This window comes from Mustela putorius, unplaced genomic scaffold, assembly GCF_011764305.1.
Source record: "Mustela putorius furo isolate JIRA1106 unplaced genomic scaffold, ASM1176430v1.1 tig00003858_pilon_pilon_pilon, whole genome shotgun sequence".
Taxonomy (NCBI): Eukaryota; Metazoa; Chordata; class Mammalia; order Carnivora; family Mustelidae; genus Mustela; species Mustela putorius.
Window position 1 is genome coordinate 48,598,932 of NW_025422010.1, and position 26,252 is coordinate 48,625,183.

At 36.3% G+C, this 26,252-nt stretch overlaps 1 protein-coding gene and 1 pseudogene across 4 annotated transcripts in view; both read left to right on the forward strand.

Moving 5' to 3' along the window:
- The window catches only part of WDR7 (WD repeat domain 7), a 365,672-nt gene that overhangs the window by 177,696 nt on the left and 161,724 nt on the right, over positions 1-26,252 (forward strand). The gene's annotated exons all lie outside the window — the stretch shown is intronic.
- LOC123387643 lies at positions 5,265-6,230 on the forward strand (annotated as a pseudogene).

The window sequence follows — 26,252 nt, forward strand, 5'->3', positions numbered from 1 at the left end:
TTGCTTTATTATGAGTTTAGTGTAGAGATATTAGTGTCGAGATAAATTCCTTCATGTGCCATATAAAAGTACCCCCCCCCCCCCATTTTTGCTACATTTTCATAGGGTTGGAGAAACCTCATTCATAATCTGGTAGCTAGATTCTAGAGCAGTTTGTTCCCAGGGCAAGGAATTCCTCATACTACATCACTGATCATAAAGGTTATCCAGCCCCTACTGCTACTCTGTATTGCTTTTCTAGTGCTACATGATAAATTACTACAAATACTGTGGTTTAAAATAATCTCACAGTTTCCAGGAGTTAGGGAGTCCGGCACAGTTTAGCTATATCTGCTGCTCTGGGTCTCACAAGGCTGCAGTCAAGATGTTAGCCGGGGCTGGGTCTTATATGAGGTTTGGGGTCCTCTTCCAATCTCACTGATTATTGGTAGAGTCCAGTTACTTGCAGACGTAGGGCCAAGGTGTGCAGTTCCTGGAGGTTGTCCACGGTCTCCTGCCAAGTGGCCCTTCGCATAGGCATTTCCCATGGTAGCAGTTTGCCGCTTTAAAGTCACCAGGTGAATTTGTGCATGCTTACTGTAACCTAATTAGGAGAGTGCCATAAAACATAACCGAATTAATGGGAGGGACATCCCATCACTTTGCTGTATTTTATTGGTTAAAAGCAAGTCCTGGATCCCACCCACGCTCAAGGGGAGGGAGTGATGGAAGGGTCATGGAGGTCATGGTAGGAGGGGGTGTCACCTTTGGATGCTCCCACTGTACACACACCTTTGCAGTGGTGGACTCACTGCCTATACTGTCATGCCTTCCATATTTTGCTTGTTTTGTTCGTGTGTGTATGTCTATTTGGGAAAGAATTTCTCCTTCTATGTTCTCTCTTTGTCCTTCAGCCACTTCTCATATAACATAGTTTCTAGACCCTTCCCTCTTCCAGTTCTGTACTTATTCTAGTTTATCAGTGATATTGCTTAGACCTTGGCACCTAGAACTGACAACACTACCACTTGCAGACCAGTACAAGTATTATGGGACTGTTGCTTTCTTTTATCTGGGTATTGTAATTGTGAAATTAAGTTGGTTTTCTTTTGAAGTGTCCACATTTTTTACTTCTGCTAAATATGAAATCCCCTAAATTCCATTTTTACATCAAGTGCTGTTAATTCAAGTCTTCCCAGTGTAAGAACAGGAATTGGTATTTATCCATTTTGATTTATTTCTTGTTCGTTTACACCATCATCCAGACTAAGAATCTCTGTTATCCAGTGGGTTAGTTATTCCTCGAGCTTTATATCCTCCATGAATGTGCTGAACAAGCCTCTGTGTTTTCATAATGCTGTGACATTGTGTCCAGTTAATTGTGGACCAGTGGACCCGGCCCCAGTGCCTGCTGAAGCATGTGGCTGGGAGCTAGTCCACCTGGCCCCCAGCCCTGCCATTACTGTGTAGCTTCAGTTCTTTAATTCAATACATGCCAACCCACCTAACTCAAATTTCTCCACCTTGTTCCATTTTGTTGTTTGTTTGTTTTTGGCGGGGGTGGTGGTGGTGGTTATTTTATCTATTTGAGAGAGAGGCAGAGAGTATGTGCAGGGAGGCCGGGGTGAGAAGGGGCAGAGGGAGAAGCAGAGTCCCCACTGAGCAGGGAGGTTGACACAGGGCTCAATCCCAGGACCCTGAGATCATGACTCAGGCCGAAGGCAGACACTTAACCAACTGAAACTCCTAGGTGCCATCTCCATCTTGTTCTTTTTTTTTAAAGATTTTATTTTTTTTTACAGAGTGCACAAGCAGGGGGTGTGGCAGGCAGAGGGAGAAGCAAGCTCCCTGCTGAGCAGGGAGTGTGATGTGGGGCTTGATGTGGGGCTGGATCCCAGATCCCTGGGGTCATGACCTGAGCCAAAGACAGATGCTTAGCCGACTGAGCCACCCGGGTATCCGAACTCCATCTTGTTCTTAAGAATACTCAAAGAGCTTTCTTTATAGGCCCTGCTGATGTCAGAATACTTGGAGTTACAGACAGCTAGGTTTTAAGTATTGAGAGTCAAATTTGTTTTTGGTAATGAGTCTAACTTACAAGCATTCAAACTGAAATGCATTGAGTTGTGGTGATACTGGGGTTTATATGATTTTTTAATTAGCAACCAATAGCGGTAATCATCTCCAGATCTTCCAGAGTCGCCTCAGGCATTATTGACTGGATGATTGTCTTGTGATAGAGCAGATATTACAGTCTTCTCATGGATATCAAGAAATTTTATATATATCTCAACAATATGTAAAAAGTAGCATTTCTGACTTTGCATATGTTGTGATTGTCATGACAAATATTTATCGATGGGGTATTTTTAAGAATGTGTAAATGCTTGATATGCTCGATTTAAAGCTTAGGTCTTATGTTACTATGTTTTTAAAGTTAGCAGAAAGACATAGGAAATCAGGTAGGCATAAGGTTATTCATGTACTGTATTAAAATATCACTTTAAGAAAACTTAGATTAGGAGAAAAGAATCCAGGCCCTTTGGTGTTTTGTTTTGTTTCTTTTTAATTAAATTGCCGTTGACTGCATCTGATTCATGGAGTATGTAAAGGAGCTTACATATTTATAAACATACCATATACTTGGCTGAGAACATTTTCTTTAAATATGAGGTATTGTTTTAAAGCTTTAAGAGTTTAATTTTAAAGAAAAAGCGTGAAGTCTAATAGAAAGCTTTGTGTAGTCTCTTAGGAAGTAGTCAGGTAGCCAGTGTTTCACTGACATGCTAAAGTTGAATTTAGCAGATTTTTCCTTATTCTCTTTCAACTGGAGTTGGTTGTTTTTGAAATAAAAGTGACAGGTGCTCTAACAGTACTTTCCCCTTTCTCTGGCCGGTATTCACCTAAACTTGAGTGAAGAGTGAAAATATAGAACAAATGAAACCATCTGCCTCTCCCAACCAACTAGTCCCTAACCCACTGTTGGGGACAATGCTGGTGCCACATGAGTCAGCCCTTGGATGGGCTCCTGCTGAGCCTCATTTCGGAGGGTTAGGACAGATCCTGTCACACATTTTGGGATGTGATTCCATCAACCGGCCAGTTATAGAGACATCAAAGAAGCTTTTAATTTGCATCTGATTACTCCTTGAGAAACTGTCTACCATATCCAGCAATAGCTATGGTATAAAAAGCAAACAGTGTGGGAGTGTATGCTAAAATTTCTATTTCAGAATAGAATATGACTATATTCTTCCTTGCATCTTTCATGTAAAATTAGAAGTAAAAAAAAAGTAAGATAGTATAACAGAAAGTATTAATTTTGGGTGACTTATGCTTTGTAATAATTCTTTTTTCTTTTAAAGAAGTCCTTCAGATAAAACTTCAAATAAGATGCTTTAGCCCATTTGTCAGTGGGAATTTTTATACCCCCGTATAACTTCAAATTAGAACAAAGTAATAACATTTTCATGAGTCCATTCATTGGAATTTTAATAGGGTTATCATTTTTTGTATGTATTCTTCTGTGAATTTTTACAGTTTCACAAAAAATTACCAAATGTCTTATAATCAAAGGTGACCACTCAGAGCTGTGACTGATAAACATCTGTCACATCGCAAACTTGTATTATAAACAACTCGTACTTTGTCAGGTTTATAAGTTGACAACTGTTTGAATGACAGATGTCCGCGCAGTTAAAATGCAGTTAAATTTGGGAGTCTTAATCTAAAAGAGACTCACATTTTAGTCATTTGCATCTTAAAAACAACTGAGGCTATTGTCATTAATATAATTGTCTCCTTCCTTAGTAAAGAAGCATAAACACACAACTCTAGTAACTATGGGTCAAGCTTTTTATGGGTAAGGCCTGTAAAGAGATCTCAGAATTAGTCATTGTGACCATTTTGTGAGCCATTGTGACCAGTGAGAAAAGAAGTCTATTGATTAGCAATGGCTGACATTTCAAAATGGCCGTGTAGAAAAATGTTACTGGATTTATTAATGTTTCTCATCAGCTGTAATCACCAACAAATTTAAGTAAAAATGTCACAAGCTGAATCTGTTTAACAATTTGCTATTGTTAAATTTTAAACAAGTTTTATAACCTCTAATTTTTATTCGTATATTAAAAATGCCACCTTTATCAGATCATTACTAGTGGACTTAAACATGGAAAAAATAAGTGAAAAAAATAGCTTGGGAATAAATTTAGATATTGAAATTTTTAAATTTTTAATTATGTGAAATTCATGTAACGTAAATTAACCATTTTAAAATGCACAATTTGATTCATTTTAGGAATAGGAAGATATTATGAGTTGGCATATTACTATGACTGATGTGGATTATATCAGTGTAAAATGAAAAAGCTAGGACATTTCTATTCAGGCAAAATTTTGAGAGAGATGTTTAAGTATTTGTCTCTTAATTGCCAAAAAGTGTTACAAACAAAAATAAGGTTCTTTCAAAACACTGTGATGGTGATATACAAAAGAAAATCTGGGTTTGCATGAATTAATTTTAAGGAACTCAGCAAACAGTGTGGGAGTGTATGCTAAAATTTCTATTTCAGAATAGCTTTGTTTTGCTTGCCTTTTACTTTCTTATACCCAAAAGCATGTTCTTTGATCCTTAGGCATTTTATTCTTAAGCACAAGTGTGATGCTCAGAGAATATTAAGTCCAGATTCTCTGCTGTTTATTGAACAGTATATAATGGTTGTACCAAACTGGACCTACCACCTTTGAATAATTAAATGACATGCAGAAGTTAAGCATAGATTTTCTTTTGACAGTTTTGGACATCTGCTGGTGGGGCGTGAATACAAGAATTTTAATGACTAAATTTGTACCTGCTTCTAAATTCATGTATTTTATATTTCTTTATTTTGATCCCAGAGCACACTCATCATTGTGGACCACAAAATTGTCCCTGTAGCAGAAATCTTTTTTAAAAAACCTTAAAATTTTTCGCTAATTATTTGGCACTAATTTCAGTTTTGATGCATTTACTCAAAATTGGAAAAAGATGAGATGGAGTCTCTGTTTTAAGGTCAGACACACAGATTCTCATGAATTGGAATTATAACCAAGTGGTGTTTCTACATTCTCCATTTTAAGGAACTTAGGGCAAATGGGATGTAAATTATTTTGCATATTCAATATATAAAACCACATGTTAACCATAAATATCACTTTATGTCTTGAAGTTTTATCTTACTAGCTTTAAATTTTTGTTTTATAAAGTGAGACACCAGGATTAAGTTAAAAAATTAGCAATATATAAAACATGAAATTTTGGCTCTTCGAGAGAACACCAAATGGCGGATGACGCCGGTGCTGCGGGAGGGCCCGGAGGGCCCGGGGACCCTGGAATGGGAGGCCGCGGCGGTTTCCGCGGTGGCTTCGGCAGCGGCATCCGAGGCCGGGGCCGGGGCCGTGGTCGGGGCCGGGGCCGAGGCCGCGGAGCTCGCGGTGGCAAGGCCGAGGACAAGGAGTGGATCCCTGTCACCAAGCTGGGCCGCCTGGTCAAGGACATGAAGATCAAGTCCCTGGAGGAGATCTATCTCTTCTCCCTGCCCATCAAGGAGTCTGAGATCATCGACTTCTTCCTGGGAGCCTCCCTCAAGGACGAGGTCTTGAAGATCATGCCTGTGCAGAAGCAGACGCGCGCGGGCCAGCGGACCAGGTTCAAGGCATTTGTCGCCATCGGAGATTACAATGGACACGTCGGTTTGGGTGTCAAGTGCTCCAAGGAGGTAGCTACTGCCATCCGCGGAGCCATCATTCTGGCGAAGCTTTCCATTGTCCCTGTGCGGCGAGGCTACTGGGGGAACAAGATCGGCAAGCCCCACACTGTCCCGTGCAAGGTGACTGGCCGCTGTGGCTCTGTGCTGGTGCGTCTCATCCCCGCCCCAGAGGCACTGGCATTGTCTCGGCCCCTGTGCCCAAGAAACTGCTGATGATGGCTGGTATTGACGACTGCTACACCTCGGCCAGAGGCTGCACTGCCACCCTAGGGAACTTTGCCAAGGCTACTTTCGATGCCATCTCCAAGACCTACAGCTATCTCACCCCTGATCTCTGGAAGGAGACTGTGTTCACCAAGTCTCCCTATCAGGAGTTCACGGACCATCTTGTGAAGACCCACACCAGAGTCTCTGTTCAGAGGACCCAGGCTCCAGCTGTGGCTACCACATAGTTTTATACAAGAAAAATAAACTGAACTAAAGCTTGAAAAAAAAAAAAAACCATGAAATTTTGGTTTTTTTGAAGATTTTATTTATTTACTTGACAGACAGAGATCACAAGTAGGCAGAGAGGCAGGCGGAGAGAGATGGGGGAGCAGGCTCCCCGCTGAGCAGGGAGCCCAATGTGGGAATCGATCTGAGGACCCCAGGATCATGACCTGAGCTGAAGGCAGAGGCTTAACCCACTGAGCCACCCAGGTGTCCCTAAAACATGAAATATTTTAAAACAAGACTTTTATTATTTTCATACCAAGACTATATACGCTTATTTTAACATTATAAAGTTTCTCTGTATTTGGCATACATTTATTCCCTGCCTTTTTTATGCTTACTTAACAAAGCTAAATACACAATGACCCAATTTAATTCAGCATAAATTATTTTTTAAAGATTTTATTTATTTATTTGATAGAGAGATCACAAACAGGCAGAGAGGCAGGCAGAGAGAGAGAGAGAGAGAGAGAGAGAGGAAGCAGGCTCCCTGCTGAGCAGAGAGGTCAATGCGGGGCTTGATCCCAGAACCCTGAGATTATGACATGAGCCGAAGGCAGATGCTTAACCCACTGAGCCACCCAGGCGCCCCACCATAAATTATTTTTATTATATGAAAATTTCAAGCACATGTACAGTTAGAATAATGTAATGAATGGACACTTACTGAATACCTACTTCAGTGATTGTCAATCTGTGGTCAATTTTATCTATTCTCCCCTCCACTGGATTATTTTAATGCAAACTTCAGACATCATATCATTTTATCATTAATACTTTTATATGTACCTCCTACTAATAATAACCTTTAGCTACAGTGTGGTTATTTAGGATTATTATTTCTTTAATATTATCTAAAACCTAGACAAAGTGTTGGCACAAGTTCTTCAGAGTAGGTAAAATTCTAATGATCTACATTCTTCTGTGTCTGAAAATCTCATCAGAGAAGAAAATGACCGTATGAAGTGAAAGCTATAGTAATTAGCCGCTTACTTTTGAGGTTAACAAACTATTTATGGCATATCTGTCATATAGTATGGTTTTGTCCACATGGGGTATTTTTAAGTGATAGGGTGAGCGTACAAAAATGTAAGGCCAAAAGTATTCATAATGGCAAGGAAGGAAGCTGTGTACAGTTGCTACCAGGGCAAGAGTCAAGAAAAGGGGTTATCTTGAGACAGAGACAAAGGGGCATTGAGGGATTGTGAAATAAGATGCATCTGTGACATTGGATTAGTGGGTTTCTCTGGAGAAATGAAGAATTCTAAAATGGAAGTGCAGTGGAGAAGTATAGAAAATAATGAGTGAACCACAATGATTAAAAAAGATAAAAGTGGGAAGTAGAATAAATCTTTTTTTAAAACTAATGCTTTAAATATGGACCTACTGAAGGGCCCTAGGCTATGACTTCAGTTCCTGTTATTGCCAGTCATCTTGAGATGGAAAACATTTTTTTTTAAGATTTTATTTATTTATTTCAGAAAGAGAGAGAGAGATCATGAGCCTGGGGGGTTGGTAGGGGCACAGGGAGAGGCAGACTCCCTGATAAGCAGGGAAACCAACACAGGCCTGGATCCCAAGACTCCAGGATCATGACTTGAACTGAGGGCAGATGCTTAACCAACTGAGCCACCCAGGGGCCCAAGACATTTTTAAAAAATAATTTATTCGAGAGAGAGAGTGAGCGAGTGTATACACACGTGCAAGTGAGTAGGAGAGGGGCAAGGGGCTGGGAGAGGGAGAGAGAGAATCTTAAACAGATTCCCTGGTGAATGTGGGGCCCGAGCTGAGCTGAAATTGAGAGTTGGATGCTTAGCTGACTATAGCCATCCAGGCTCCCCAGGAAAACATTTTTTTGTAAGGTTACAAAAATCGTTTCTACCTCCAGGTGGTAACTAGAAAGGTCTGTCAGCAGTTGGACTTTGTGACTTTAAACTACTTGATGTGTCTAAGTTCACTGGGTTTTGTTCAGGGGTTTGCACATTGGGGACAGCCCTAGCCAAAGGAAACTTTGTCCTTACTTCATAATTCATAAGTTTCAGCTTTTATCAGAATTATGAGTGTGAGATCTGGGTGGGGAAAAGCAAACAAAAACTTTACCTATACTTAAACTAAATGCAACCTTTCACTTTTCTTTTTTTAAGATTTTATTTATTTGAGAGGGAGAGAGAGAGAAAGCGTGAGTGGGGGAGGGTCAGGGGCGGAAGCAGACTCCCTACTGAAGAGGGAGCCCAATATGGGACTTGATCTGGGGACTCCAGGATCTTGACCTGAGCCGAGGGCAGTTGCTTAACCAGCTGAGCCACCCAGGCACCTCGGCTTACCACTTTTAAAGATTTAAATAGAACTTGATTTTGCCAGTAATTTTTAAAATTTATTTTATTTTGTTAATGTTCTAAAAACTCCAGATATAGGGGGCAGTCTACTGATTTGCAGATAAAGTAATAATGTTTACCATTTATTATGTCTCCAGTATTATGAACTAGATGCTTTATCTCTTTAATCCTGACAAACTATTCAGATATATATGTTGTCCACATTTTAGAGATGAGAGGTCTCAAGCTCAGAGAGGTTAAGTATGTTACACAAGTTCACTCAGCTTGTGTGTAGAAAGGCTGAAATTCAGGTTTGGTCTGGTAATGCCAGGGCTTGAACTCTAGGCCGTACCACCTAAACGTGTAAAATACCTGAGGCAAAGCCCAGGACGCGGTAGCTGATTGATCAGAAGGTGTTTTCTTTTGTACCACTTAGAAGCTGATCAAAGTTCTCATACAAACACAGACCCATGTACTCTGAAGTAACCCTGGAATGACATGGGAATACCTGTAGCCTCTTTCTAGATAGCCGGCCCTTGACTGGCACGAGGGCTTCGATTAGAAGTTTCTAATTCTGTCAGTTCATTCATTGTGTCTTAAAAGAAAGCATCCCGGGTACCTCCTTTATAGTAAATAATAATTACTATCTGTTTTAACGCCATCTTAGATATTTACTACATTTTAATATTCATCTAAATATCAAGAGGTTAGCATTACTTTTAATATTACCAAATAGGGGTGCCTGGGTGGCTCAGTCGTTAAGCATCTGCCTTCGGCTCAGGTCATGATCTCAGTGTCCTGGGATCAAATCCCACTGGATCGGGCTTCCCGTAAGCAGAAAGCCTTGCTTCTCCCTCTCTTGCTTCCCCTCCTTGTATGCCCTCTCACTGTCTCTCTGTCAAATAAATAAATAAAATCTTTTAAAAAAAAGTAATATTGCCAGAATAATCCTCATTTTTTTAGGCCCTTCTGGAGACACATTGATGTAATGGTTTAAACAAGTATATTGCAAGTATAAATGTAGTTCCTATATGTAGAAAAATCCATGTGTACATATGCATAAATGGATATATATACTAGAATATTTAGTTTGCTGAATATCTGTGGATATATACGTTCATTTGAGATAAAAATGTAAACGCTTTTGGTGATGAACTTAAGGCTCCAACTAAATAAGTACCTTAGCATGATTTTATTTTTCAAAAAATATTTTCTACACTTCGTTGTGATTTTTTAATTTTTAATTTTAATTCCAGTTAACATTCTGCAATATTAAGTTACCATAGCCACTCAATTTGTTTGCTCTACATAAATATGCAAATGGATTTAAATTCATTGAATTATTCGTGAACTTGTAATTGTTAGTTACAAGTTCTTGGGTTTATGGGAAAATGAAGAACTCAGGCAAAATACGAAATTTCCTTAAAAAGTTTTCTCTTTGTATGTATGAAATTTTAAATACTTTTTAAGATTACAAAAGGAATATAAATTACTTTGCAGAAATTTTAGAACACAAAAGCTAGAGAAATATGGAATACCACTGTCTCAACACAGTAACCATTAACAGAGAAATAAATTTCTTCCAGTTATCTTTCCTATGTATTTTTAAAGTTATTTTAGGAAATACATAATTCTGTGTCCTAATGTTTTATCCTCTAGTTAGCCTTTTGTCATAAACATTATTCTTGACCTTGATTTTAATGGTTCAAAAGGCTATATAAAGTACATATAAATAATTTACCTTTCATTTCCTATTTACTTTTAGGATGTTTCCCCTATTTAACTCAGACACCTAAATGCAACAAAACAATCATTATTGATCCATTAAATTAAAGGGCCTGTTTCATTTACCTAACTTAAAATATATTCTATTTATCAATTAGCCAATTTTAATTGCTGTGTTGCACCTGAACCCACCACACCACCCAAACCAAGAACTAGAATCTTGCCAATCATTTATACTTACATGTGGGTTCTTGCCCTGTTCCAACCTCCTGCCTTCTCTTAAATGTAACCACTCTCTTGAATTTCATGTCTATTATTTCTTTGCTTTCCATTTATCTTGCCTCTTGCATAGGGTTGCCTAAACACTGTATTGTTTAGTTTCACTTGTTTTAAACTTTATAAAAAGCTGTCTCAGTATATATAATCTTTTGGTACTTGCTATTTTCCCCACTTTATATTGCATTACAAAGATTCATTTATGTTCTATGTAGCTGTGGTTCAGTCATCTTTACTATTTACTAATAGTAATAGGAAAAAATAATTTGTTTATTCATTTTACTGTCAATGGCCATTTGAGTTATTAGGGTTTTGTGTTTGGTTTTACTATTACAAGCAGTGCTGTTATGAACATCCTTATCCATGTATTTTATACACATGCATACAACTTTTTCTTGAGTGTATACTTAAGACTGTAATTGCTGTGTCTTAAGATATGTAAATGATGAGTTTTATAAAATGGTATCTTACTGTGCCCTTGGTCTCCATGCTTACTAATGAGTTTGAGCATGTATGTTTCCTCTTCCATGAAATGCCTTTTCAAGTTTGCTTCCCATTTGTTTTAATTGGTCATTGTCTTTAAATTGTAGAAGTCTTTATATGTAGAATACTAATAGTTCATCAATTTATTCATGACATGTATCTTCCTTTGGGTTGTGCATTTTATTTTCATTTCTATAAGGTGCTTTGATGAAAAGGAGAGCTTAGTTTTTATGTTATTTAATTTGTCCCTCTTTCCTTTTTTTTGACTTGCTTTTAGAAACTTAGTGTAAGTCTTCCCTATATCATCATCCATGTTTTTGTCTAAAAGTTTGAAACTTTTGCTACTGACATTTAAGTTCTTAATCCACCTATAGTTGATGTTTGCATATGGCTTAAGGTAGAGTTCTACTTTCATTTTTACTCATATAAATAACCCTTTCTTTCATGACGTTTGTATATGTATCTGGCTTCTGTTTCTTGACTCCTTATTTTATTCTATTGGTAAATTTATCCTTGCACCAAAACCATGCATTTTTTTTTTAAGATTTTATTTATTTATTTGAGAGAGAGACAGTGAGAGAGAGCATGAGTGAGGAGAAGGTCAGAAAGAGTAGCAGACTCCCCATGGAGCTGGGAGCCTGATGCAGGACGATCCCGAGACTCCAGGATCATGACCTGAGCCGAAGGCAGTCGTCCAGCCAACTGAGCCACCCAGGCGTCCCAAACCATGCTGTTTGAATTACTGTAGTTTTACAACTTGTCTTTATATCCAGTAGGGCAAATCTTCCCTCATTTTTTTCTTCAGAAGTGTCTGGGCTATTCTTGGCCCTTTGTTCTTCCAGAATACATTTTACAGTGAAATTAATCATTCATCACAGGCTATGCTGACAAACCTCTGCCTTTCCCCTTTGTGCGCCTGATTCTATGAAAATCACAACCTTAAGAGCGGAGCAGGACATCCTCTCTTTACAGGGTATCCCAAGGAAAGGGGAAGGGGCTGAGCTACGTAGGACAAATTCTGTGTCCTAGATTCATCCATTAAAAAAATCATTTTAGTATGTGGGAGCACTGAATTAAGTGTGGACCAACAAGGGGGCCACGTGGGGCGCTTAGGGAAAATCTGTGGAAGGAAACTAGAGGAGCGGTAAATAAGACTTCCCCCAATTTCTAACAATTTTCTAAAATTTCTAAGACTGACTCTGTGGAAGTAATCATTGTGCCCTGACATAGTCTGAGTACGCAGTCTCATAGCTGTTGGTCCTTTGTGTTTATTTATTATACTGAAGAAATCAACTTCATTTCTCTGAAGATCCTGTAACTTCTAACATCTTCCTTGATTTAAATAGGAATGATCCACATTTTACCTAAGTGGAAGATTTATTGTTAGTTTCTATTTCTAGGCTGTTTACCTCTAATTACTAAGACTTTTGCATATTGATACCTTTGACACATAACAAAGTACTGAATAGCCACCTAAACTTCCTAAGATTTCTCGAAGGAAAAACAACAATACTTTAAAGCCAGAAGTTAATGTCCTTTTACTGTCCTCCCTCTCTCTTCTCCGGTACATCTTTGAGAAGTAGAGATTATTAGTCGAGGTCACAGCTCTTCTAAAATTTTTGCTTATGGCTACCTTTCCCCTTCATATAATTCTTTTTGTAACCTAGAAGGAGAAAGTTATAACATACGGGGTATATACCTGCCTTTACACCTTCTCATTACTTCTTTGTCAGCTTAAGTTAGCAATGAGGACCCTCCAAGAATATGTCTAGAACCTCCCTGGGAAGGAGACTGAAATTCTATAGGCTGTATTGGCCTAATTATTCTAGAATCCTCTACAGGTTCATTACCAAACATTCTAGTTACCTTCTTAGCGCTGTGGGCAGCATGTCAGTCTCATTACCAAACATTCCAGAGTAATTATCTTTGTTTGAGGCAACATGTAGAGCTTCTTGGTTTTTTATACTAGAGAAAAAGGAAAGTATTAAACAGTGCTTTCTGATTTAGTATTTCCCTCGGAGCATGGTTCTCCATGGAAACCAGGAATATGTTGGCAGCAGGAAACTCTTATGCACGTATTCAGACACACGTACGAACATAAATACATTTTGGCAGCACCAAATCTTTTATGCACACACACATATATATACACATACGTGTATATATATACATACACTACACACACACACACACACACACACACACACACACACACACACCTGGGGCATCCTGCAGTAGACTCTGGGGTAAAAGACATACCAAGTGGCAGATCACAAAAAGCCTTTTAATGCTGCCATGAGGCTTTGCACTAAGCACTGGGGGAGCACAGAGGACAGACCAGCTGCCAGATTTGACTCTTCAGGTGTGACTTGAAAGGCTATATAAAAATTTGTCAGAATAAGAAAGTAGGAAAGGGGTCTTCCTCTCCCACTTTCTCTATGGCTCCTTTTCTGTCTCCTGAACTTGAGTAGTAATTAAATCTTCCCGAGTTCTCTGCTCAGTCTGCTTCTCGTTTCCAGTAAACTCAGCCAGCCACATGGCATTACTCTTCCCCTGCCCAGGAGTGGTGTTCAGCGTTCTCGCTCTGCACCTCGTCTCTCTGCTGAGCTCCGTCCAGGCCGTTATTTTCAGAGGCTCGCCTGGCTATCCATACGATATTTTAAACTCAGGTATGTTTAAAACTGAACATATCTTTATTCCTGGCACCCCTCATTCAGATTTGAAACCTTAAAACGGTGTTTGACTCTCTACCTGCTTGTGCCTCTTAGCTCTGTGAAACATGAAGATACAACACAAAGTTTCTATCGATCACTGGATTAATACCTACTCTTTTACATTTTCACTGCCACTACCCTGTTCTGTAGCTCTTTAGTATCTGTGGTCTCTCACAGCTCAGATTTCTTAAATGCACATTGCCATGTGGATCTTCCTAGTAATCACCATGGGATTAGAAAATTTTCACTGGCTTTTCATTGCTTTTAGAATATAATTTAATCACCTTAGCCTGTATTCAAGGCCTCTATTCTAAAACTACTTGATGTTCTAGGCTTAGGTCCCACTTCCTGCTTTCATGATCTCTATCTTGGGCCAAAAGCAAATTGGTTCCTGTTTCCCATGTGTGAATGGAACTGTTCTGCTTGTGCTTTACTCATTAATTCAACAGATACTTATTAAGCATCTGTGTGCGGGGCATTGTTCTAGGCCCTTGAGCAACATCCCTGAACAAAATGACACAAATCTCAATCCCTGCCTTCAGGCAGCCTACATTTTAGCAGGGAGAAGAGGTGCAGGGCGCAGGGTACAATAAGTGTAAGTCAGGAGTGTATTTTGTAGTGCGCTAGAGGAGGGTAGGTAGCACGGGAGGAAGTAGAGCGGGACAGAGGGAGAATAAGGAGGCCATCAGCAGGAGGGGTGAGAATGCAGTTGCGGTTGCGCGAGACTTCTGCTTCTGTTAGAGGTTCTTATTCTTCTACTGTGCCTCCCCGCACTTCTTCTTATCAAATTGAAATGGATTTGGGGACCTGTCTTGAAGGGCCCCTCCTCTGGGCGGCATACCGTCCTCCCGGCTGAGGTCAGCTTCCCTGCCAGTGTGGAGATCTCTGAAGAAGGGATCTCAGACCAGCTTTCATAGTTTCTTTCAGGTAGGGTTAAAACCACCTGTTTGCATGCTGGCTGCGAGCCGCGGGCCCCTTCTTCCAGCGCGCTGCCTAGCTTCCTTATCTCAGAGCCCTCTGTCTAAGGTTGATTGTTGTCTGCTTGGTTTTCTCTGTCCATCTCTTGTTTGTCTGTTACATTATCACACTTCGCAATTTGTGGTCACCTGTCTGCGTGTTTGTCTTCCTTCCCTAAATGTAAGCTGCGGCAAATGGAGAGAGCGCTGGCTGTCTTGTTCGCTTATTTTTTTGCCCGCTCCCTTGGAAAGCATGGATGTTTGCAGGAGTAATAGAAAAGTGTTGGAACACACTGTATGTCACATAAATATATGAAATATACAGATACGGTAGGAGATGCATGGTGAACTTTCAGGACCATTGAGCTCGAAGGTCTTTTACAGTGCTCAGTCATGATGAAGAAGGGGTGCCTGGCTCAGTGGGTTAAGCCTCTGCCTTCAGCTCAGGTCATGATCTCAGGGTCCTGGGATCAAGGCCTGCATCAAGCTCTCTGCTCGGCGAGGAGCCTGCTTCCCCCTCTCTCTCTCTACCTGCCTCTCTGCCTACTTGTGATCTCTCTCTCTCTCTTTCTCTCTCTGTCAAATAAATAAATAAAGATCTTAAAAAAAAAAAAAAGATGAAGAAAAAGAATATTCCTTCTTCACATGATTTCTACTTTATCTTGGGAACTCTGGCTCTTACACTTAATCTGTTTCTCTCTCTTGTTGCTCATGAAAGTCATATAGACATTCTCTCCATTGATGTCTTCATGGTTTTAGTAACATTGATTTTTGTTAGGAGTAACTAGTAAATGATTATAAGGTATTTAGTGAAAACAAATGTAAAAAAGTGTTTTATAATAATGGAATGGAGAAGAGAGGAGGAGAAAGGGTTTCCGAGTTGGCACTGCAGTTCAGCCTCCGACTATGTGGTAATTCCTGGAATGATGGTTGTCAGGACTCAGCCCCAAGCCTGTTGCCCTTGCTGACTGGAAATACAGAGTGATGGGTCCAGGCTTCCAAGAATATGTGACTATCCTTGAGGGAATACTAAAATTAGCTCATATTCCATCCAAATTCTTATAAACCATTAATACTTTATAACCATTAATCTCCATGTGATTTCCCTATGTAAATCAACCATGAATACATGGTTCAGTGTGTTTACTACTGAAGGACTAACATGTAAAAGCAATCACAGCTCATTCCGGCCAAAATAAAATGGTTCAGTTTCACCATCCCTAAATTTGATCTACATTTACATCTGTTTATGAAATCTGAGCATTTCCCCCCTCGACCTAATGCTTCAGTGCTCTCTTCTAATAAAAAAATCAATATATGCATCCTGCACTCATGAGTAACCCTATAATAATAAACGGAGTACGTGCAATTGAAAAAAAGTAATTTCAGGAAAAAACTGATTAGGATTGTGGTCAACCACAGTCTTTCTTTAAAATAGAGGTTATGCAGTATTAAGAATATAATAATCTTTTAAATTTGATTATACATACCATTTTGAGAAACCCTTAATCCTAATTAATCCTAAATTAATATTTATTAAAATTACATTTGGTGTTCTTTCCCTTCATGTAATTAATAATGCAGTCAGTCTAAAGAATCTAAAGAATTCTAAATTAATATGTTTTAAAATTTCTGATTCAATTCAGTTTTATAATTTTATAATGTTTCTCTGGCTCTCTGTATTTGATCAATTTATAAAGGAATATTTGCATTCTAAGTCATCAGTTTTATTTCAAATAATAAATGAAAATGTTTTATGGTAACAAGTGTATTTTTTTTTTTAGAAAAGCCTATTTTCTAGCTCTGTTTTAATGCTGCCTATTTGAGTTGCTAATTTTCTATCTCATGAAATTTATACATTAGAAAATATGTTTCAAATCTGAATTCTTTATACTTTTGCAAACAGATCAATTGCTTATGCAAAATAAGGAATATATACTTCTTATTATTCACTCTTTCACTAATCTTTGATGGTTGCACTTTGATAAATAAATAGATCATCTAAGATTCAATAGGCCAATTGCAGCATATAATAGCTATTCAGAGGCAATTAAACTGCCTTTTTTCATGCCGGCATGTGAGCCGCCCTTTCACAACCTTCAACTTGATTCGTGGTGATTCAAAATTAACTTAAAAGTCTTGTTTGCTGACAGCTTAAAGCTTAATTGACTGAAAGCCAAATAGAGTGTGTTCTGTATTCAGCACTAGGGCTATTGATAAAGCCATGTGTAAATTGCGTGTGGTGAAAGACAGCGATTGGGGCCCCCTGTTCTTGTATTAGTCCACAACTTAGCATTGCTACACAGTCAGAATTGCTTTGTCAAGTCTTTTATCACACCAGGTTAACTCTCTCTGGAGTTTCTCCAGCAGCAGAGCAGTCCAGTATTGAGCTTCTAGAATACAGTGGGGCCTGTAACTCTGTTACTTATTTGTGGTTTCATTTTTTTCTTTAATATAGTATTGGCCTTTCATTTCTGAACAGGACTGTTGGTAGCATATTTCAAGAAGCTACTGATTTTCTGTATTCATCATTTTAGGAGAGAGCAGGGTGTATAGGTGTAGAGATTTTGAAAAATACTTTAAGAAAAACAGCTCTCATGATATTGATTTGTCTCTCTTATGAAAATTAAATCTAGCCATTTTGAACATTTAATTAGGATAAGGAATGCATGCTTAATAGCCTCAAGTGTGTAATGTAAACTGTTGTATTGCAGCAGTAGTTAAACTATCAGATGCTTTCAGTACTTTCATACCAAAAAGATTTCAGTGATGATTGTACCTTTTAGGTATGTGCATTTCTTTTTAAAAAATTGATACTTAAGGAATAAATGAGATGGATTATTAACATATTAGTATATTTTATAATTTCATAGTTATGCCTTTTTTAAGAAAAAGCCTTAGTATATTCAGTTGTATAGAAAGTACGAGACGATCTGCATATAAATATGCATTAACCAATAATGACAAATTCAGAAGCAAAACTAAAACAGTTTTCAGAAGCACTTCACTATTGCCATCTATTATGTTTATATATCTTGGAATGCTGTAGACTTTAGTTTTTAATGTGAAGCTTTTAAGCTGAAACTGATTTAATAGCTTAAAAATGTAACTACCGTATAATGTGTTTTGAAGATATTTCACAAGTAAAGCTGATGTTTAAGTTTGAATTTACTGAATCTGTGTGCAATGTATTTAAATATGTTTACAATGAACTCTATTTTGTTTTCTGTATCTTGTTTCTTAATATTCTACAGTCAACTCTTAAATTCGCAGCAGATTTGGTACCATTATTGAAGGATGTTCTCATTTACCTGATGTTGTCTACCTTAAACATTTGAAATGCCATAAAGCTTAAATTGCCCATTTTATATCCTTACAATTTGGTATAGGTTTTTTGTTGTTTTTACGACATTCAAATGACAAATACAGAATAAAATCAAGTTAGATAATTTTGGTGGAAATAATGATGAAATGGTTTTTTTTTATTGTGTATTTAAATATTTTCTTGTAGAAAATGTCTATTTTCGTATCTTTCTATTTTAGCATCAGAGTTAGAACTGGATATTGTTGTATCTCTTATTGATATTCTGGTAACCATGGCTATCTAATTTTACCTGCCTTCCAATTGATTTCCAATAAGAACCTAGTGTATTCATAAAGAGTCAGGATAAGTTGCAACTTAGTTTCAAAATGACTATAATTTAAAATAGTGTGTTACTCCTGTATACTTTTCAATAAAATAGTAATCATGCTTCAAAATGTAAAATCCAGAAGAGTACTGGTTTTATTGAAGTTTCACCTATACCCAGTGAGATTTGAGAGTCAAGAATGAATTGCTTTTATTGATCATGTTTTTGTATTAACAGTTAATCTAACATATCTTTAAAGCATGAATTATTTGAAAACAGTATTTTGTTTCTTTTTCATAATGTAGTTGTTTAGTATATACAAAACAGTTACATTGGTATGAAGGGTGAATGAATTCCTTTTCTCATTTTTACCTTTAAAAAAAGGAGGCTAAATTTAATTGTAACGATAATTAAGTCTATTCTGTTTAATTAAAAATTTGATGATAAAAAAGCAAAACTTACTACTTAAAGTTTCAGAAAGATAGTATATGTTGAAATATCGATTCCTTAGTAAGAGATCAGTGGTAAGAAATTCTCAGTAGATTCTGAAAGGAATGAAAGCATTTTGTCAGGCCCTCCTGACTTTGCCAGCATTGTTTTGTAGATGAAAAAATGAGAATTTACCTGAGGTTCTAAAAGAGTTTACCGGTTTTAAGGAAGGCCAGGTCAGAGTCAAGTTCAGTGGTGCTAATTTTGTATGTGATACATTTTTTAAAAAATATTGCATTTTCTGGTAAATTATAATTGTAAAACTTTGGATTTTTATTTATTTATTGCAAAACACTGTTTCCAAAATTTGAGATTCAGTGCTCTTCTAGGAAAGTGTAATGAATTTACATTCACAATATTCATGCTAATTTGGGGTATCTCCCTTTTCTCTTATTACTTCCACATTATACTTTTATATAAGTAGGTGAGTTTTAGTTTTACTATTTTTCTTGCATTTTTCCCAAAGAACTTTCTTCTTTGTAAAATCAGTAGATTGTTACTTTGTCGTTAGTTAACTATTTGCTTGTTTGGTAAAACTGTTAATGTATCTTAACCAGTAAAAAGGAATGCCCATTTTATATTCCATAGTATATTGAAAGTGTATCTCAATGCAGCACGTAAGGGAAAATTTGACCATCTGTGATCAGATTTGGTTTTATATTAACTACTTTAACTTCTGAGCCTTAAAATGTTTTATAATTAGGATATAATCTTATGATATTATATTTACCTAACTATCCAAGTAATATTGGATAATAATCTTACCTTAGCAATTGAAACTTTATGTTGGGGTATTGATTTTTAAAAAAAGAAAACGTTATAAATCAAATGAGATGATAATTAGAATACTAGAAAGTTCCTAAATATTACAGTTTGTATTCAGACGGTGTATATTTGGCATTTTAAAGTACCTAATAGCTAAAAGAATTATTTTGTATATGTATTTGTATTGTAATCCTCCTGGGAAAATATCATAAGCCATCCAGTTAAATAAAATGTTCATATAATATCATGACTCTCATTTAGGTTGAAATCTATATTAAAATTGAAAGTGTTAAGTTATAAAAATATAGATGAGATCCTAACTATCTAGCCATATATTTTTATTTGAGCTTTTAAAAATGAAGAATGAATTAATGTCTTTCAGAAATGACATCTTCATTAATACTAGCTTGAAATTGAGAAGATTAGTGTAATAGCATATAAAGATTCTGATAAGTTCAGAGAAAATTACCTTGATCATCAAATTTATGCATATGATCCAATAACATTACTAGATAACTGATTATTTACTTAATCTTTCAGGTAATAGATGGTAAATGTATCTGAACTTTCTCTCTCTACTTAATAATACCTAAAATAATGCACAGTGCATTACAGTATATGTTCAGCAACTGAGATGATCATATATTGAAAGTGAGACATGAATAGTACTGATAAAAGAAGCATTATTTTAAAATACATTCAGGATCAAAGCCAAGATTACTTCCTGATGAATTCTCTGTTGTGATTAACTTGATTTTATTTGGCTTGTATGTGATGCTGAATTATATATGATGCTGAATAGTAGGAAAGACATCAGGGTTTATTTGGATAGATCAGACAGGAAAGAGTTGATTGTAACTCTGTGAGTTATGCCGTGTTATCCAAAAGAGACTGATCGTTAGGTTAATGTCCTTTTTACTGATCATTTGTATAAATTGCCCTCTAATCTAGTGGCAAATTATGTGTTAATATTTTGGGGTATTTTTTGATAAGACAGTACCCAGTAAACAGTGTTTGAAACATCCCTAAGTGCTAATGAGTGCTTACTTGGTAGTCTATACTAATGCTTTAGTGGGTGCTGAACAAGTTTAGATGTTAAGCTTTTTAGGAAGAGTGAATGATGGCTAATGATTATTTAATGACAGATCTCTGGACTGAAAGGCATTTAGCACTCAAAGTATACTGCAAAGCCTATTTCTCAAAGCTTCAGACAGGTTTATTTGGTCTCACCTTGAATAGAACACTGCTGTATTGATTTCATTGGTGTGGATTTAAACACACTATCGGCTTAGAATAGCACTAGTATGCAGTAGAAAATGATTGTCTTAACCCTTATGGTGACTCTAAGCTATTCTCTGATATTACGATGTGGGCTCCGAAAATGATCATGAATTTATTTGCAATATTTGTAATGCAGCCTGGGAGTTTGGGAAACCTTTGTGCAGGTGAGGCAGTAACTTTTAGGGGACTTATAGAGAGGTTACTAAAAGTTATGTTTTTAATTAGTGTTTTCCTTCATATATTGTATTTGAAGAATTTCTCTTCTGTGGAAATTGTTGATGTTTCTGTGGATGACATGCCCATTTTATTATCCTGTTGGATAATACATTATTTAAGTATTTCATCTCTGAATGGTAATAATATTTATGCTTAGTACTTTATATTTTTATTTGTTTCATCATATATATACACATATGTATGTGTAGTTTATATATATGTATATAAAACATATGAAATCCAGTTGAAACTAGTTACTTCATACGCTTGATAGAATATCTCCTCCCAGTTTTCCACATCTTTTGTAGAGAGCCCCAGTAGAAAATACACGTAACATTATTAGATATTACAGACCAAAACTTAAAAATTTTTTCTAATAATAAATTTTGTTTGCTTTTTTTTTTTTTTTTGAGAAACATTTTCGATTATACAGGATTTGAAGATACCTAATTAAAGATTCATCTTGGAATAGGCATCAAGTATTATCTGGTTTCTTTGCAACACACGCTGACTTACAGGCCAATGAGGATTCTAGAGATCAGTCTGGGATGATGTCGCCATGAGTGCCCGCTCTCTTTGGTGCTCTTCACCTTATGGCTTGAACTCTTAACCTACTTGAACTTCCTTATCTATAAAATATGGATATTGGTTTGGTTAGAAGGGATTGTTGATGCCCCTTTTTTCCTCTAAAATTCCAAAGTTTCCTAACAGTCATCTAATCTTGGACCTAGGAATTATTTTATATACTTTACTTGGATTTGTTTTCCTTGTAAATTCTTAATGGTTTATCTTTTTTTGTGAAAGAATTGGAAAGTGACTGTAGTGGACACGTAACCCTGTCATTATAACAAATATAGATTATCATATATAACAAATGCGTTGTTATAACATATCAGTGGATATGTGAAGTACCGTACCCTAAGCCAGCAGGTGGGATTTATAGAGACCGAAATTCTTGATTATTTAAAAGATGGACTTCAGGTTTTTCTGTTGTTCTTGTTAATTGGGGAACCTTTTCCTTGGATATTTTTTTAAACCATAAATAAATACTGTTTCTCATTATTTGAGTGTTTTGTAGAATCAAAAACATTGGATAAATATTAGAGAAATTGTTCAGTTTTTTCATTTGCTAGTAAAGGAAACGGTTTTAAGAAAAATGATAATAAGCATGTGATAAATTCTTACTTAGGATTGTTTTCATCTGCCTCTGTTCAGCCCTTCTGGGCTATGTTACGACACTGATACCAGTTGTCTTGTCAGAGTGGTGGTTGTAGGAGTAAAGGTTGGAGGAATAAATGTTACCTCCTCTTGATTTGATTCTTCTTTTTTTTTCCTGCCGAAAAGTCTCAGAGCAGTTGAGTTCAGTAAGAGTCATCCTGGATATATGTGTCTCCCTTTCATCAATATGCATCTAGTTTGAGGTTTTTACATATGAAAGTATCTCTCTATTCTTTTTTTTTTTTTTTTAAGATTTTATTTATTCATTTGACAGAGAGAGATCACAAGTAGGCAAAGAGGCAGGCAGAGAGAGAGAGGAAGGGAAGCAGGATCCTTGCTGAGCAGAGAGCCCGATGCGGGACTTGATCCCAGGACCCTGAGACCATGACCTGAGCCACCCAGGTGCCCCAGTATCTCTCTATTCTTAATAAAAGATGAATCCACATAAGATTATAAAATTATTTCTTTGCAACTCCTGAGTAACCTAATAACTTGAGCTAATCAGGCAGCATTTTGAGGAAATGATTATGTGTTATTATGTAGCAGAAATAGATTTTTAAAAAAAGTCTTTTAAAATTGTGTGACATCTTACAAACCAGAATATCTGACTATGTGCTTATATAGGTTAAAATATTAATTTCTTTTTTTAGTATTCATTTCAGGAGTAGTAGCTTTTTCAGTTCCATACTAGTAACAAATCAGTGACTGATTTTTGGTATCTGTAGTTGTATGTACTTAGCTTTCTTTGGTTCAACACTTGGAAGGACTGTGCAAAAAAATCAAGGCTCAAAGACTGTTTTGATTTGATACGTACAAGACAGGCAACTCAGGTCCAACTTATAAATGGAATTAACTAATTAATAGGAAATCACATGAAATAGTTACATGAAAGAGAATATTAGTAAATTTTAATATCCTTATATGTATGCTTATTTGAGAAGAAATCATATATCCAGAAAAAGGGTCTGAGAAAAAAAAATTGCCAAATAACAACTGCAGTCAGTTTGATAGACTAGTTACCTTCTTCGTAAAATGAGGAGATGTAAAATAATTTTTAAATAATCTATTATAATGACAAAGGCACATAATTCTTCTCTCTACATGTGGCTTAAAAATGATAAAAGCCTGAATATGTAACAAGATCAGAAATGGCAATCCTGTTTAGCTGTCTAATAAATTCAAGCTTTCGATGTCTTTAAGCTCTCTGGAGCTACTTAAAAATCTCTTTGGAAAATGGGCCCAAATGTCTTTTATACATGTGCATATTCCTTGGGCTGTATAAATGGGCTACTTTTTCTATAGGTTCTAGGCCAGTAATGAGTGTACCCTTAACAGTTTGAGGCTGTGGTTTATTTTGTCATTGACTTTTAGACTTTTAACACAAATGCTTAGTTTGCTTTTACTTATTTATCTTGTTCTTTTTCAAAGCTTTACTTTCCTGATCATCTGTTAATGTGATTAGTAAATTAAAAGTCAAAGTTGTCTATGACCTTTTTATTTCTTTTAAATTTCTTTTCTCATTTTATTTCTCCTTTAAATTTGAAAAATATTTTTAAAATTTATTTAGTTCTTGGGAATTGTACCATAGTTTATTCCATATCGTTTTAATAACACATAGGGATGCATTAAAAAAGATAAATCCTATGTATTTCTGCTAGCTGTCAACTGTGTTAGAATCTTTGCTATAAAACTTGGTTTTGGACTTAACCACCACACCTTTTCCCAGATCTGCTATTACTTCAAAGGTCTTGCCATTAATTTCCACAATATTGGCATTATGTTGCCCCTGACTATGCTCCATTATTTCTACTTAACAACTCACCTATAGTGAAGAAAACAAAAGGAAAAAAATAAAAGATGATCTTTTTAAAATCAGAGATAACATTATAATCTACTAAGAAAAATAAAAGCAAGAAATACCTTACAGGTTCCAATTTATGACAAGCAAACCTTTTAAAAATTGTTAACTTTTGGTTACATGGCATTGTTTCATTATTGTGACCAAATGTACAATAATTCAGAAAAATGAATACTACAAATACTTCTTATAAATGAGCAGATGTACTTGTTAACTTCTCAAAGGTAGAACAAGGCAATTATCCCCTTTGATCTGGTTTTATATCACCAAGTTGATAAAGATAATTAACCTAGGTGAAGTAGTTTTTAAGCCAATCTAATAAGTGGTTTGTCATTTATGCATACCAATGACCTCAGGTGTAACAATCTATTTCCCACTGTTCTGTAATGCGCAGGTGTGAAATTGTCATAGGATAGACCCTAATAGCGCCCCAAATATTAAGTCTCATGTGTCCCATTTGATCTTTTACAGAAATACATCATGTCTACTCCAGCATTTTTATAGGTGAATTGCATTGCCGAAAGTGTCTTTTTCTGAACATTAACTGTATGAGAATTTATGAGAATGATTTGCTGTGTTTTCAGATGTCTAACTTTATAAGCCACTAACCACTGTTTCTAAAATAGTTCTTTCTTCATGAAAAAGCTAATAATGGTCTTCTTAATGTAGAAGTTTGTAGTTTTTAAAACTACATTTGTAGTTTTTAAAACTTGACACGTTATCTCAGATTCACCTTTGAAAGGTAAAGTGAAACTACAATTGAACATTATTCTTGGTAATTACTAACTACAAGATTTCTGACTATATGGATATTGTAGATCTCTGGAATTTTTTGAATCTCAGTTTTCTTTCACACTGAGAGCATTTGCACTAAAAGTAAAAACAAATTGACTTGTTAATGTTTCAATAGAGAATGGAGGCAGGGGGATAAGATAATGCAGATTGTGGGGCAAAGGATATAGAACTTGTCTGTGTGAAGAATAAGAAATTGTTACAAGAATTACTTGAAAGTACCAGTTGCTTTCAAAGCTTAAGGTTTCTACTTATCAAAATAATCAACATACCCCCAAATAATATTGTGATTATTTTAACTTTCCTTTGAAAAAGAAAATCAATTTGGAGCGTTCATTTATCCTGCTTTTGTCTGATTTTGTGGAAGATGGATTCTTCCAAAGATGTGCAAGAAGATGTGCAAGAGGCATTATTTTAAAATGGCTTAATCAGCAGGAGTAGCAGGAGATACGTGTTTGCAGCACCTGTTGTGTTCCAGCAGGGGGCTATCGTGCATACATACAAATGAAGAGCATGTTTGTTTACTTCAGCTTTGAGGGTGTGGGGGCAGCAACCAAAACAGTGAAAGCCTCATAGATTTGGGGAGCAACTTCCCTACCTCCCACCCCAGTAGGTAGGGGGAAAACTCTAATAGATGGGTCAAAAAGTAAACTAAAATGTTTTTAATGCATGGAGGAAACCTAGTTGGTAAGAGAGGTGGATACTAAAAGTATTTTGGGGACACACACCTGCTTTAGTAATCATGTGAAAGTTTGTAGGTAAATGTTCAAGTGCCCCATGATTGTCATTTTTAATCAGTTCATCTTTTTTGCCAAAGAGGTAGATTGGAACATTCAGAAAACTTGCACATTTTATTCACTTATGGTGAACAGGCAGAAATATACATGTTGGCCATATAACCATCTACAGTTTTAACTTTTTTCCATATCATTGAAATTTATTTGCCTTATTATGTGAAAATTGCAGGTTTTGCAGTGCTCTAAGTTGTGCCAACAAATGAAAATAGTGTGCAATATTCATATAAAAGCACTTGGCTGAAGAAAAGGAACTTCATTTCGTTTACAGTGGTATAGAACCACAGATTTCTCCTTGTGAGCTTATGAAACCCAGATTCACCACCAAGAGAGTGAAGTCTTTGAGCCTCTATTCACACTCTGGGTTGTCACCAATCTATGCCTTTTTGTGTTCTCATTTAATTAATTCTTTTTTAAAGTATTTGACTAAGAATTGGGATATAATGAATAACTGAAATTTAATTAGTAGAATACTGTAGCAATTTCAATTCTCTCAAAAACGAATTATTTCTAAAATATA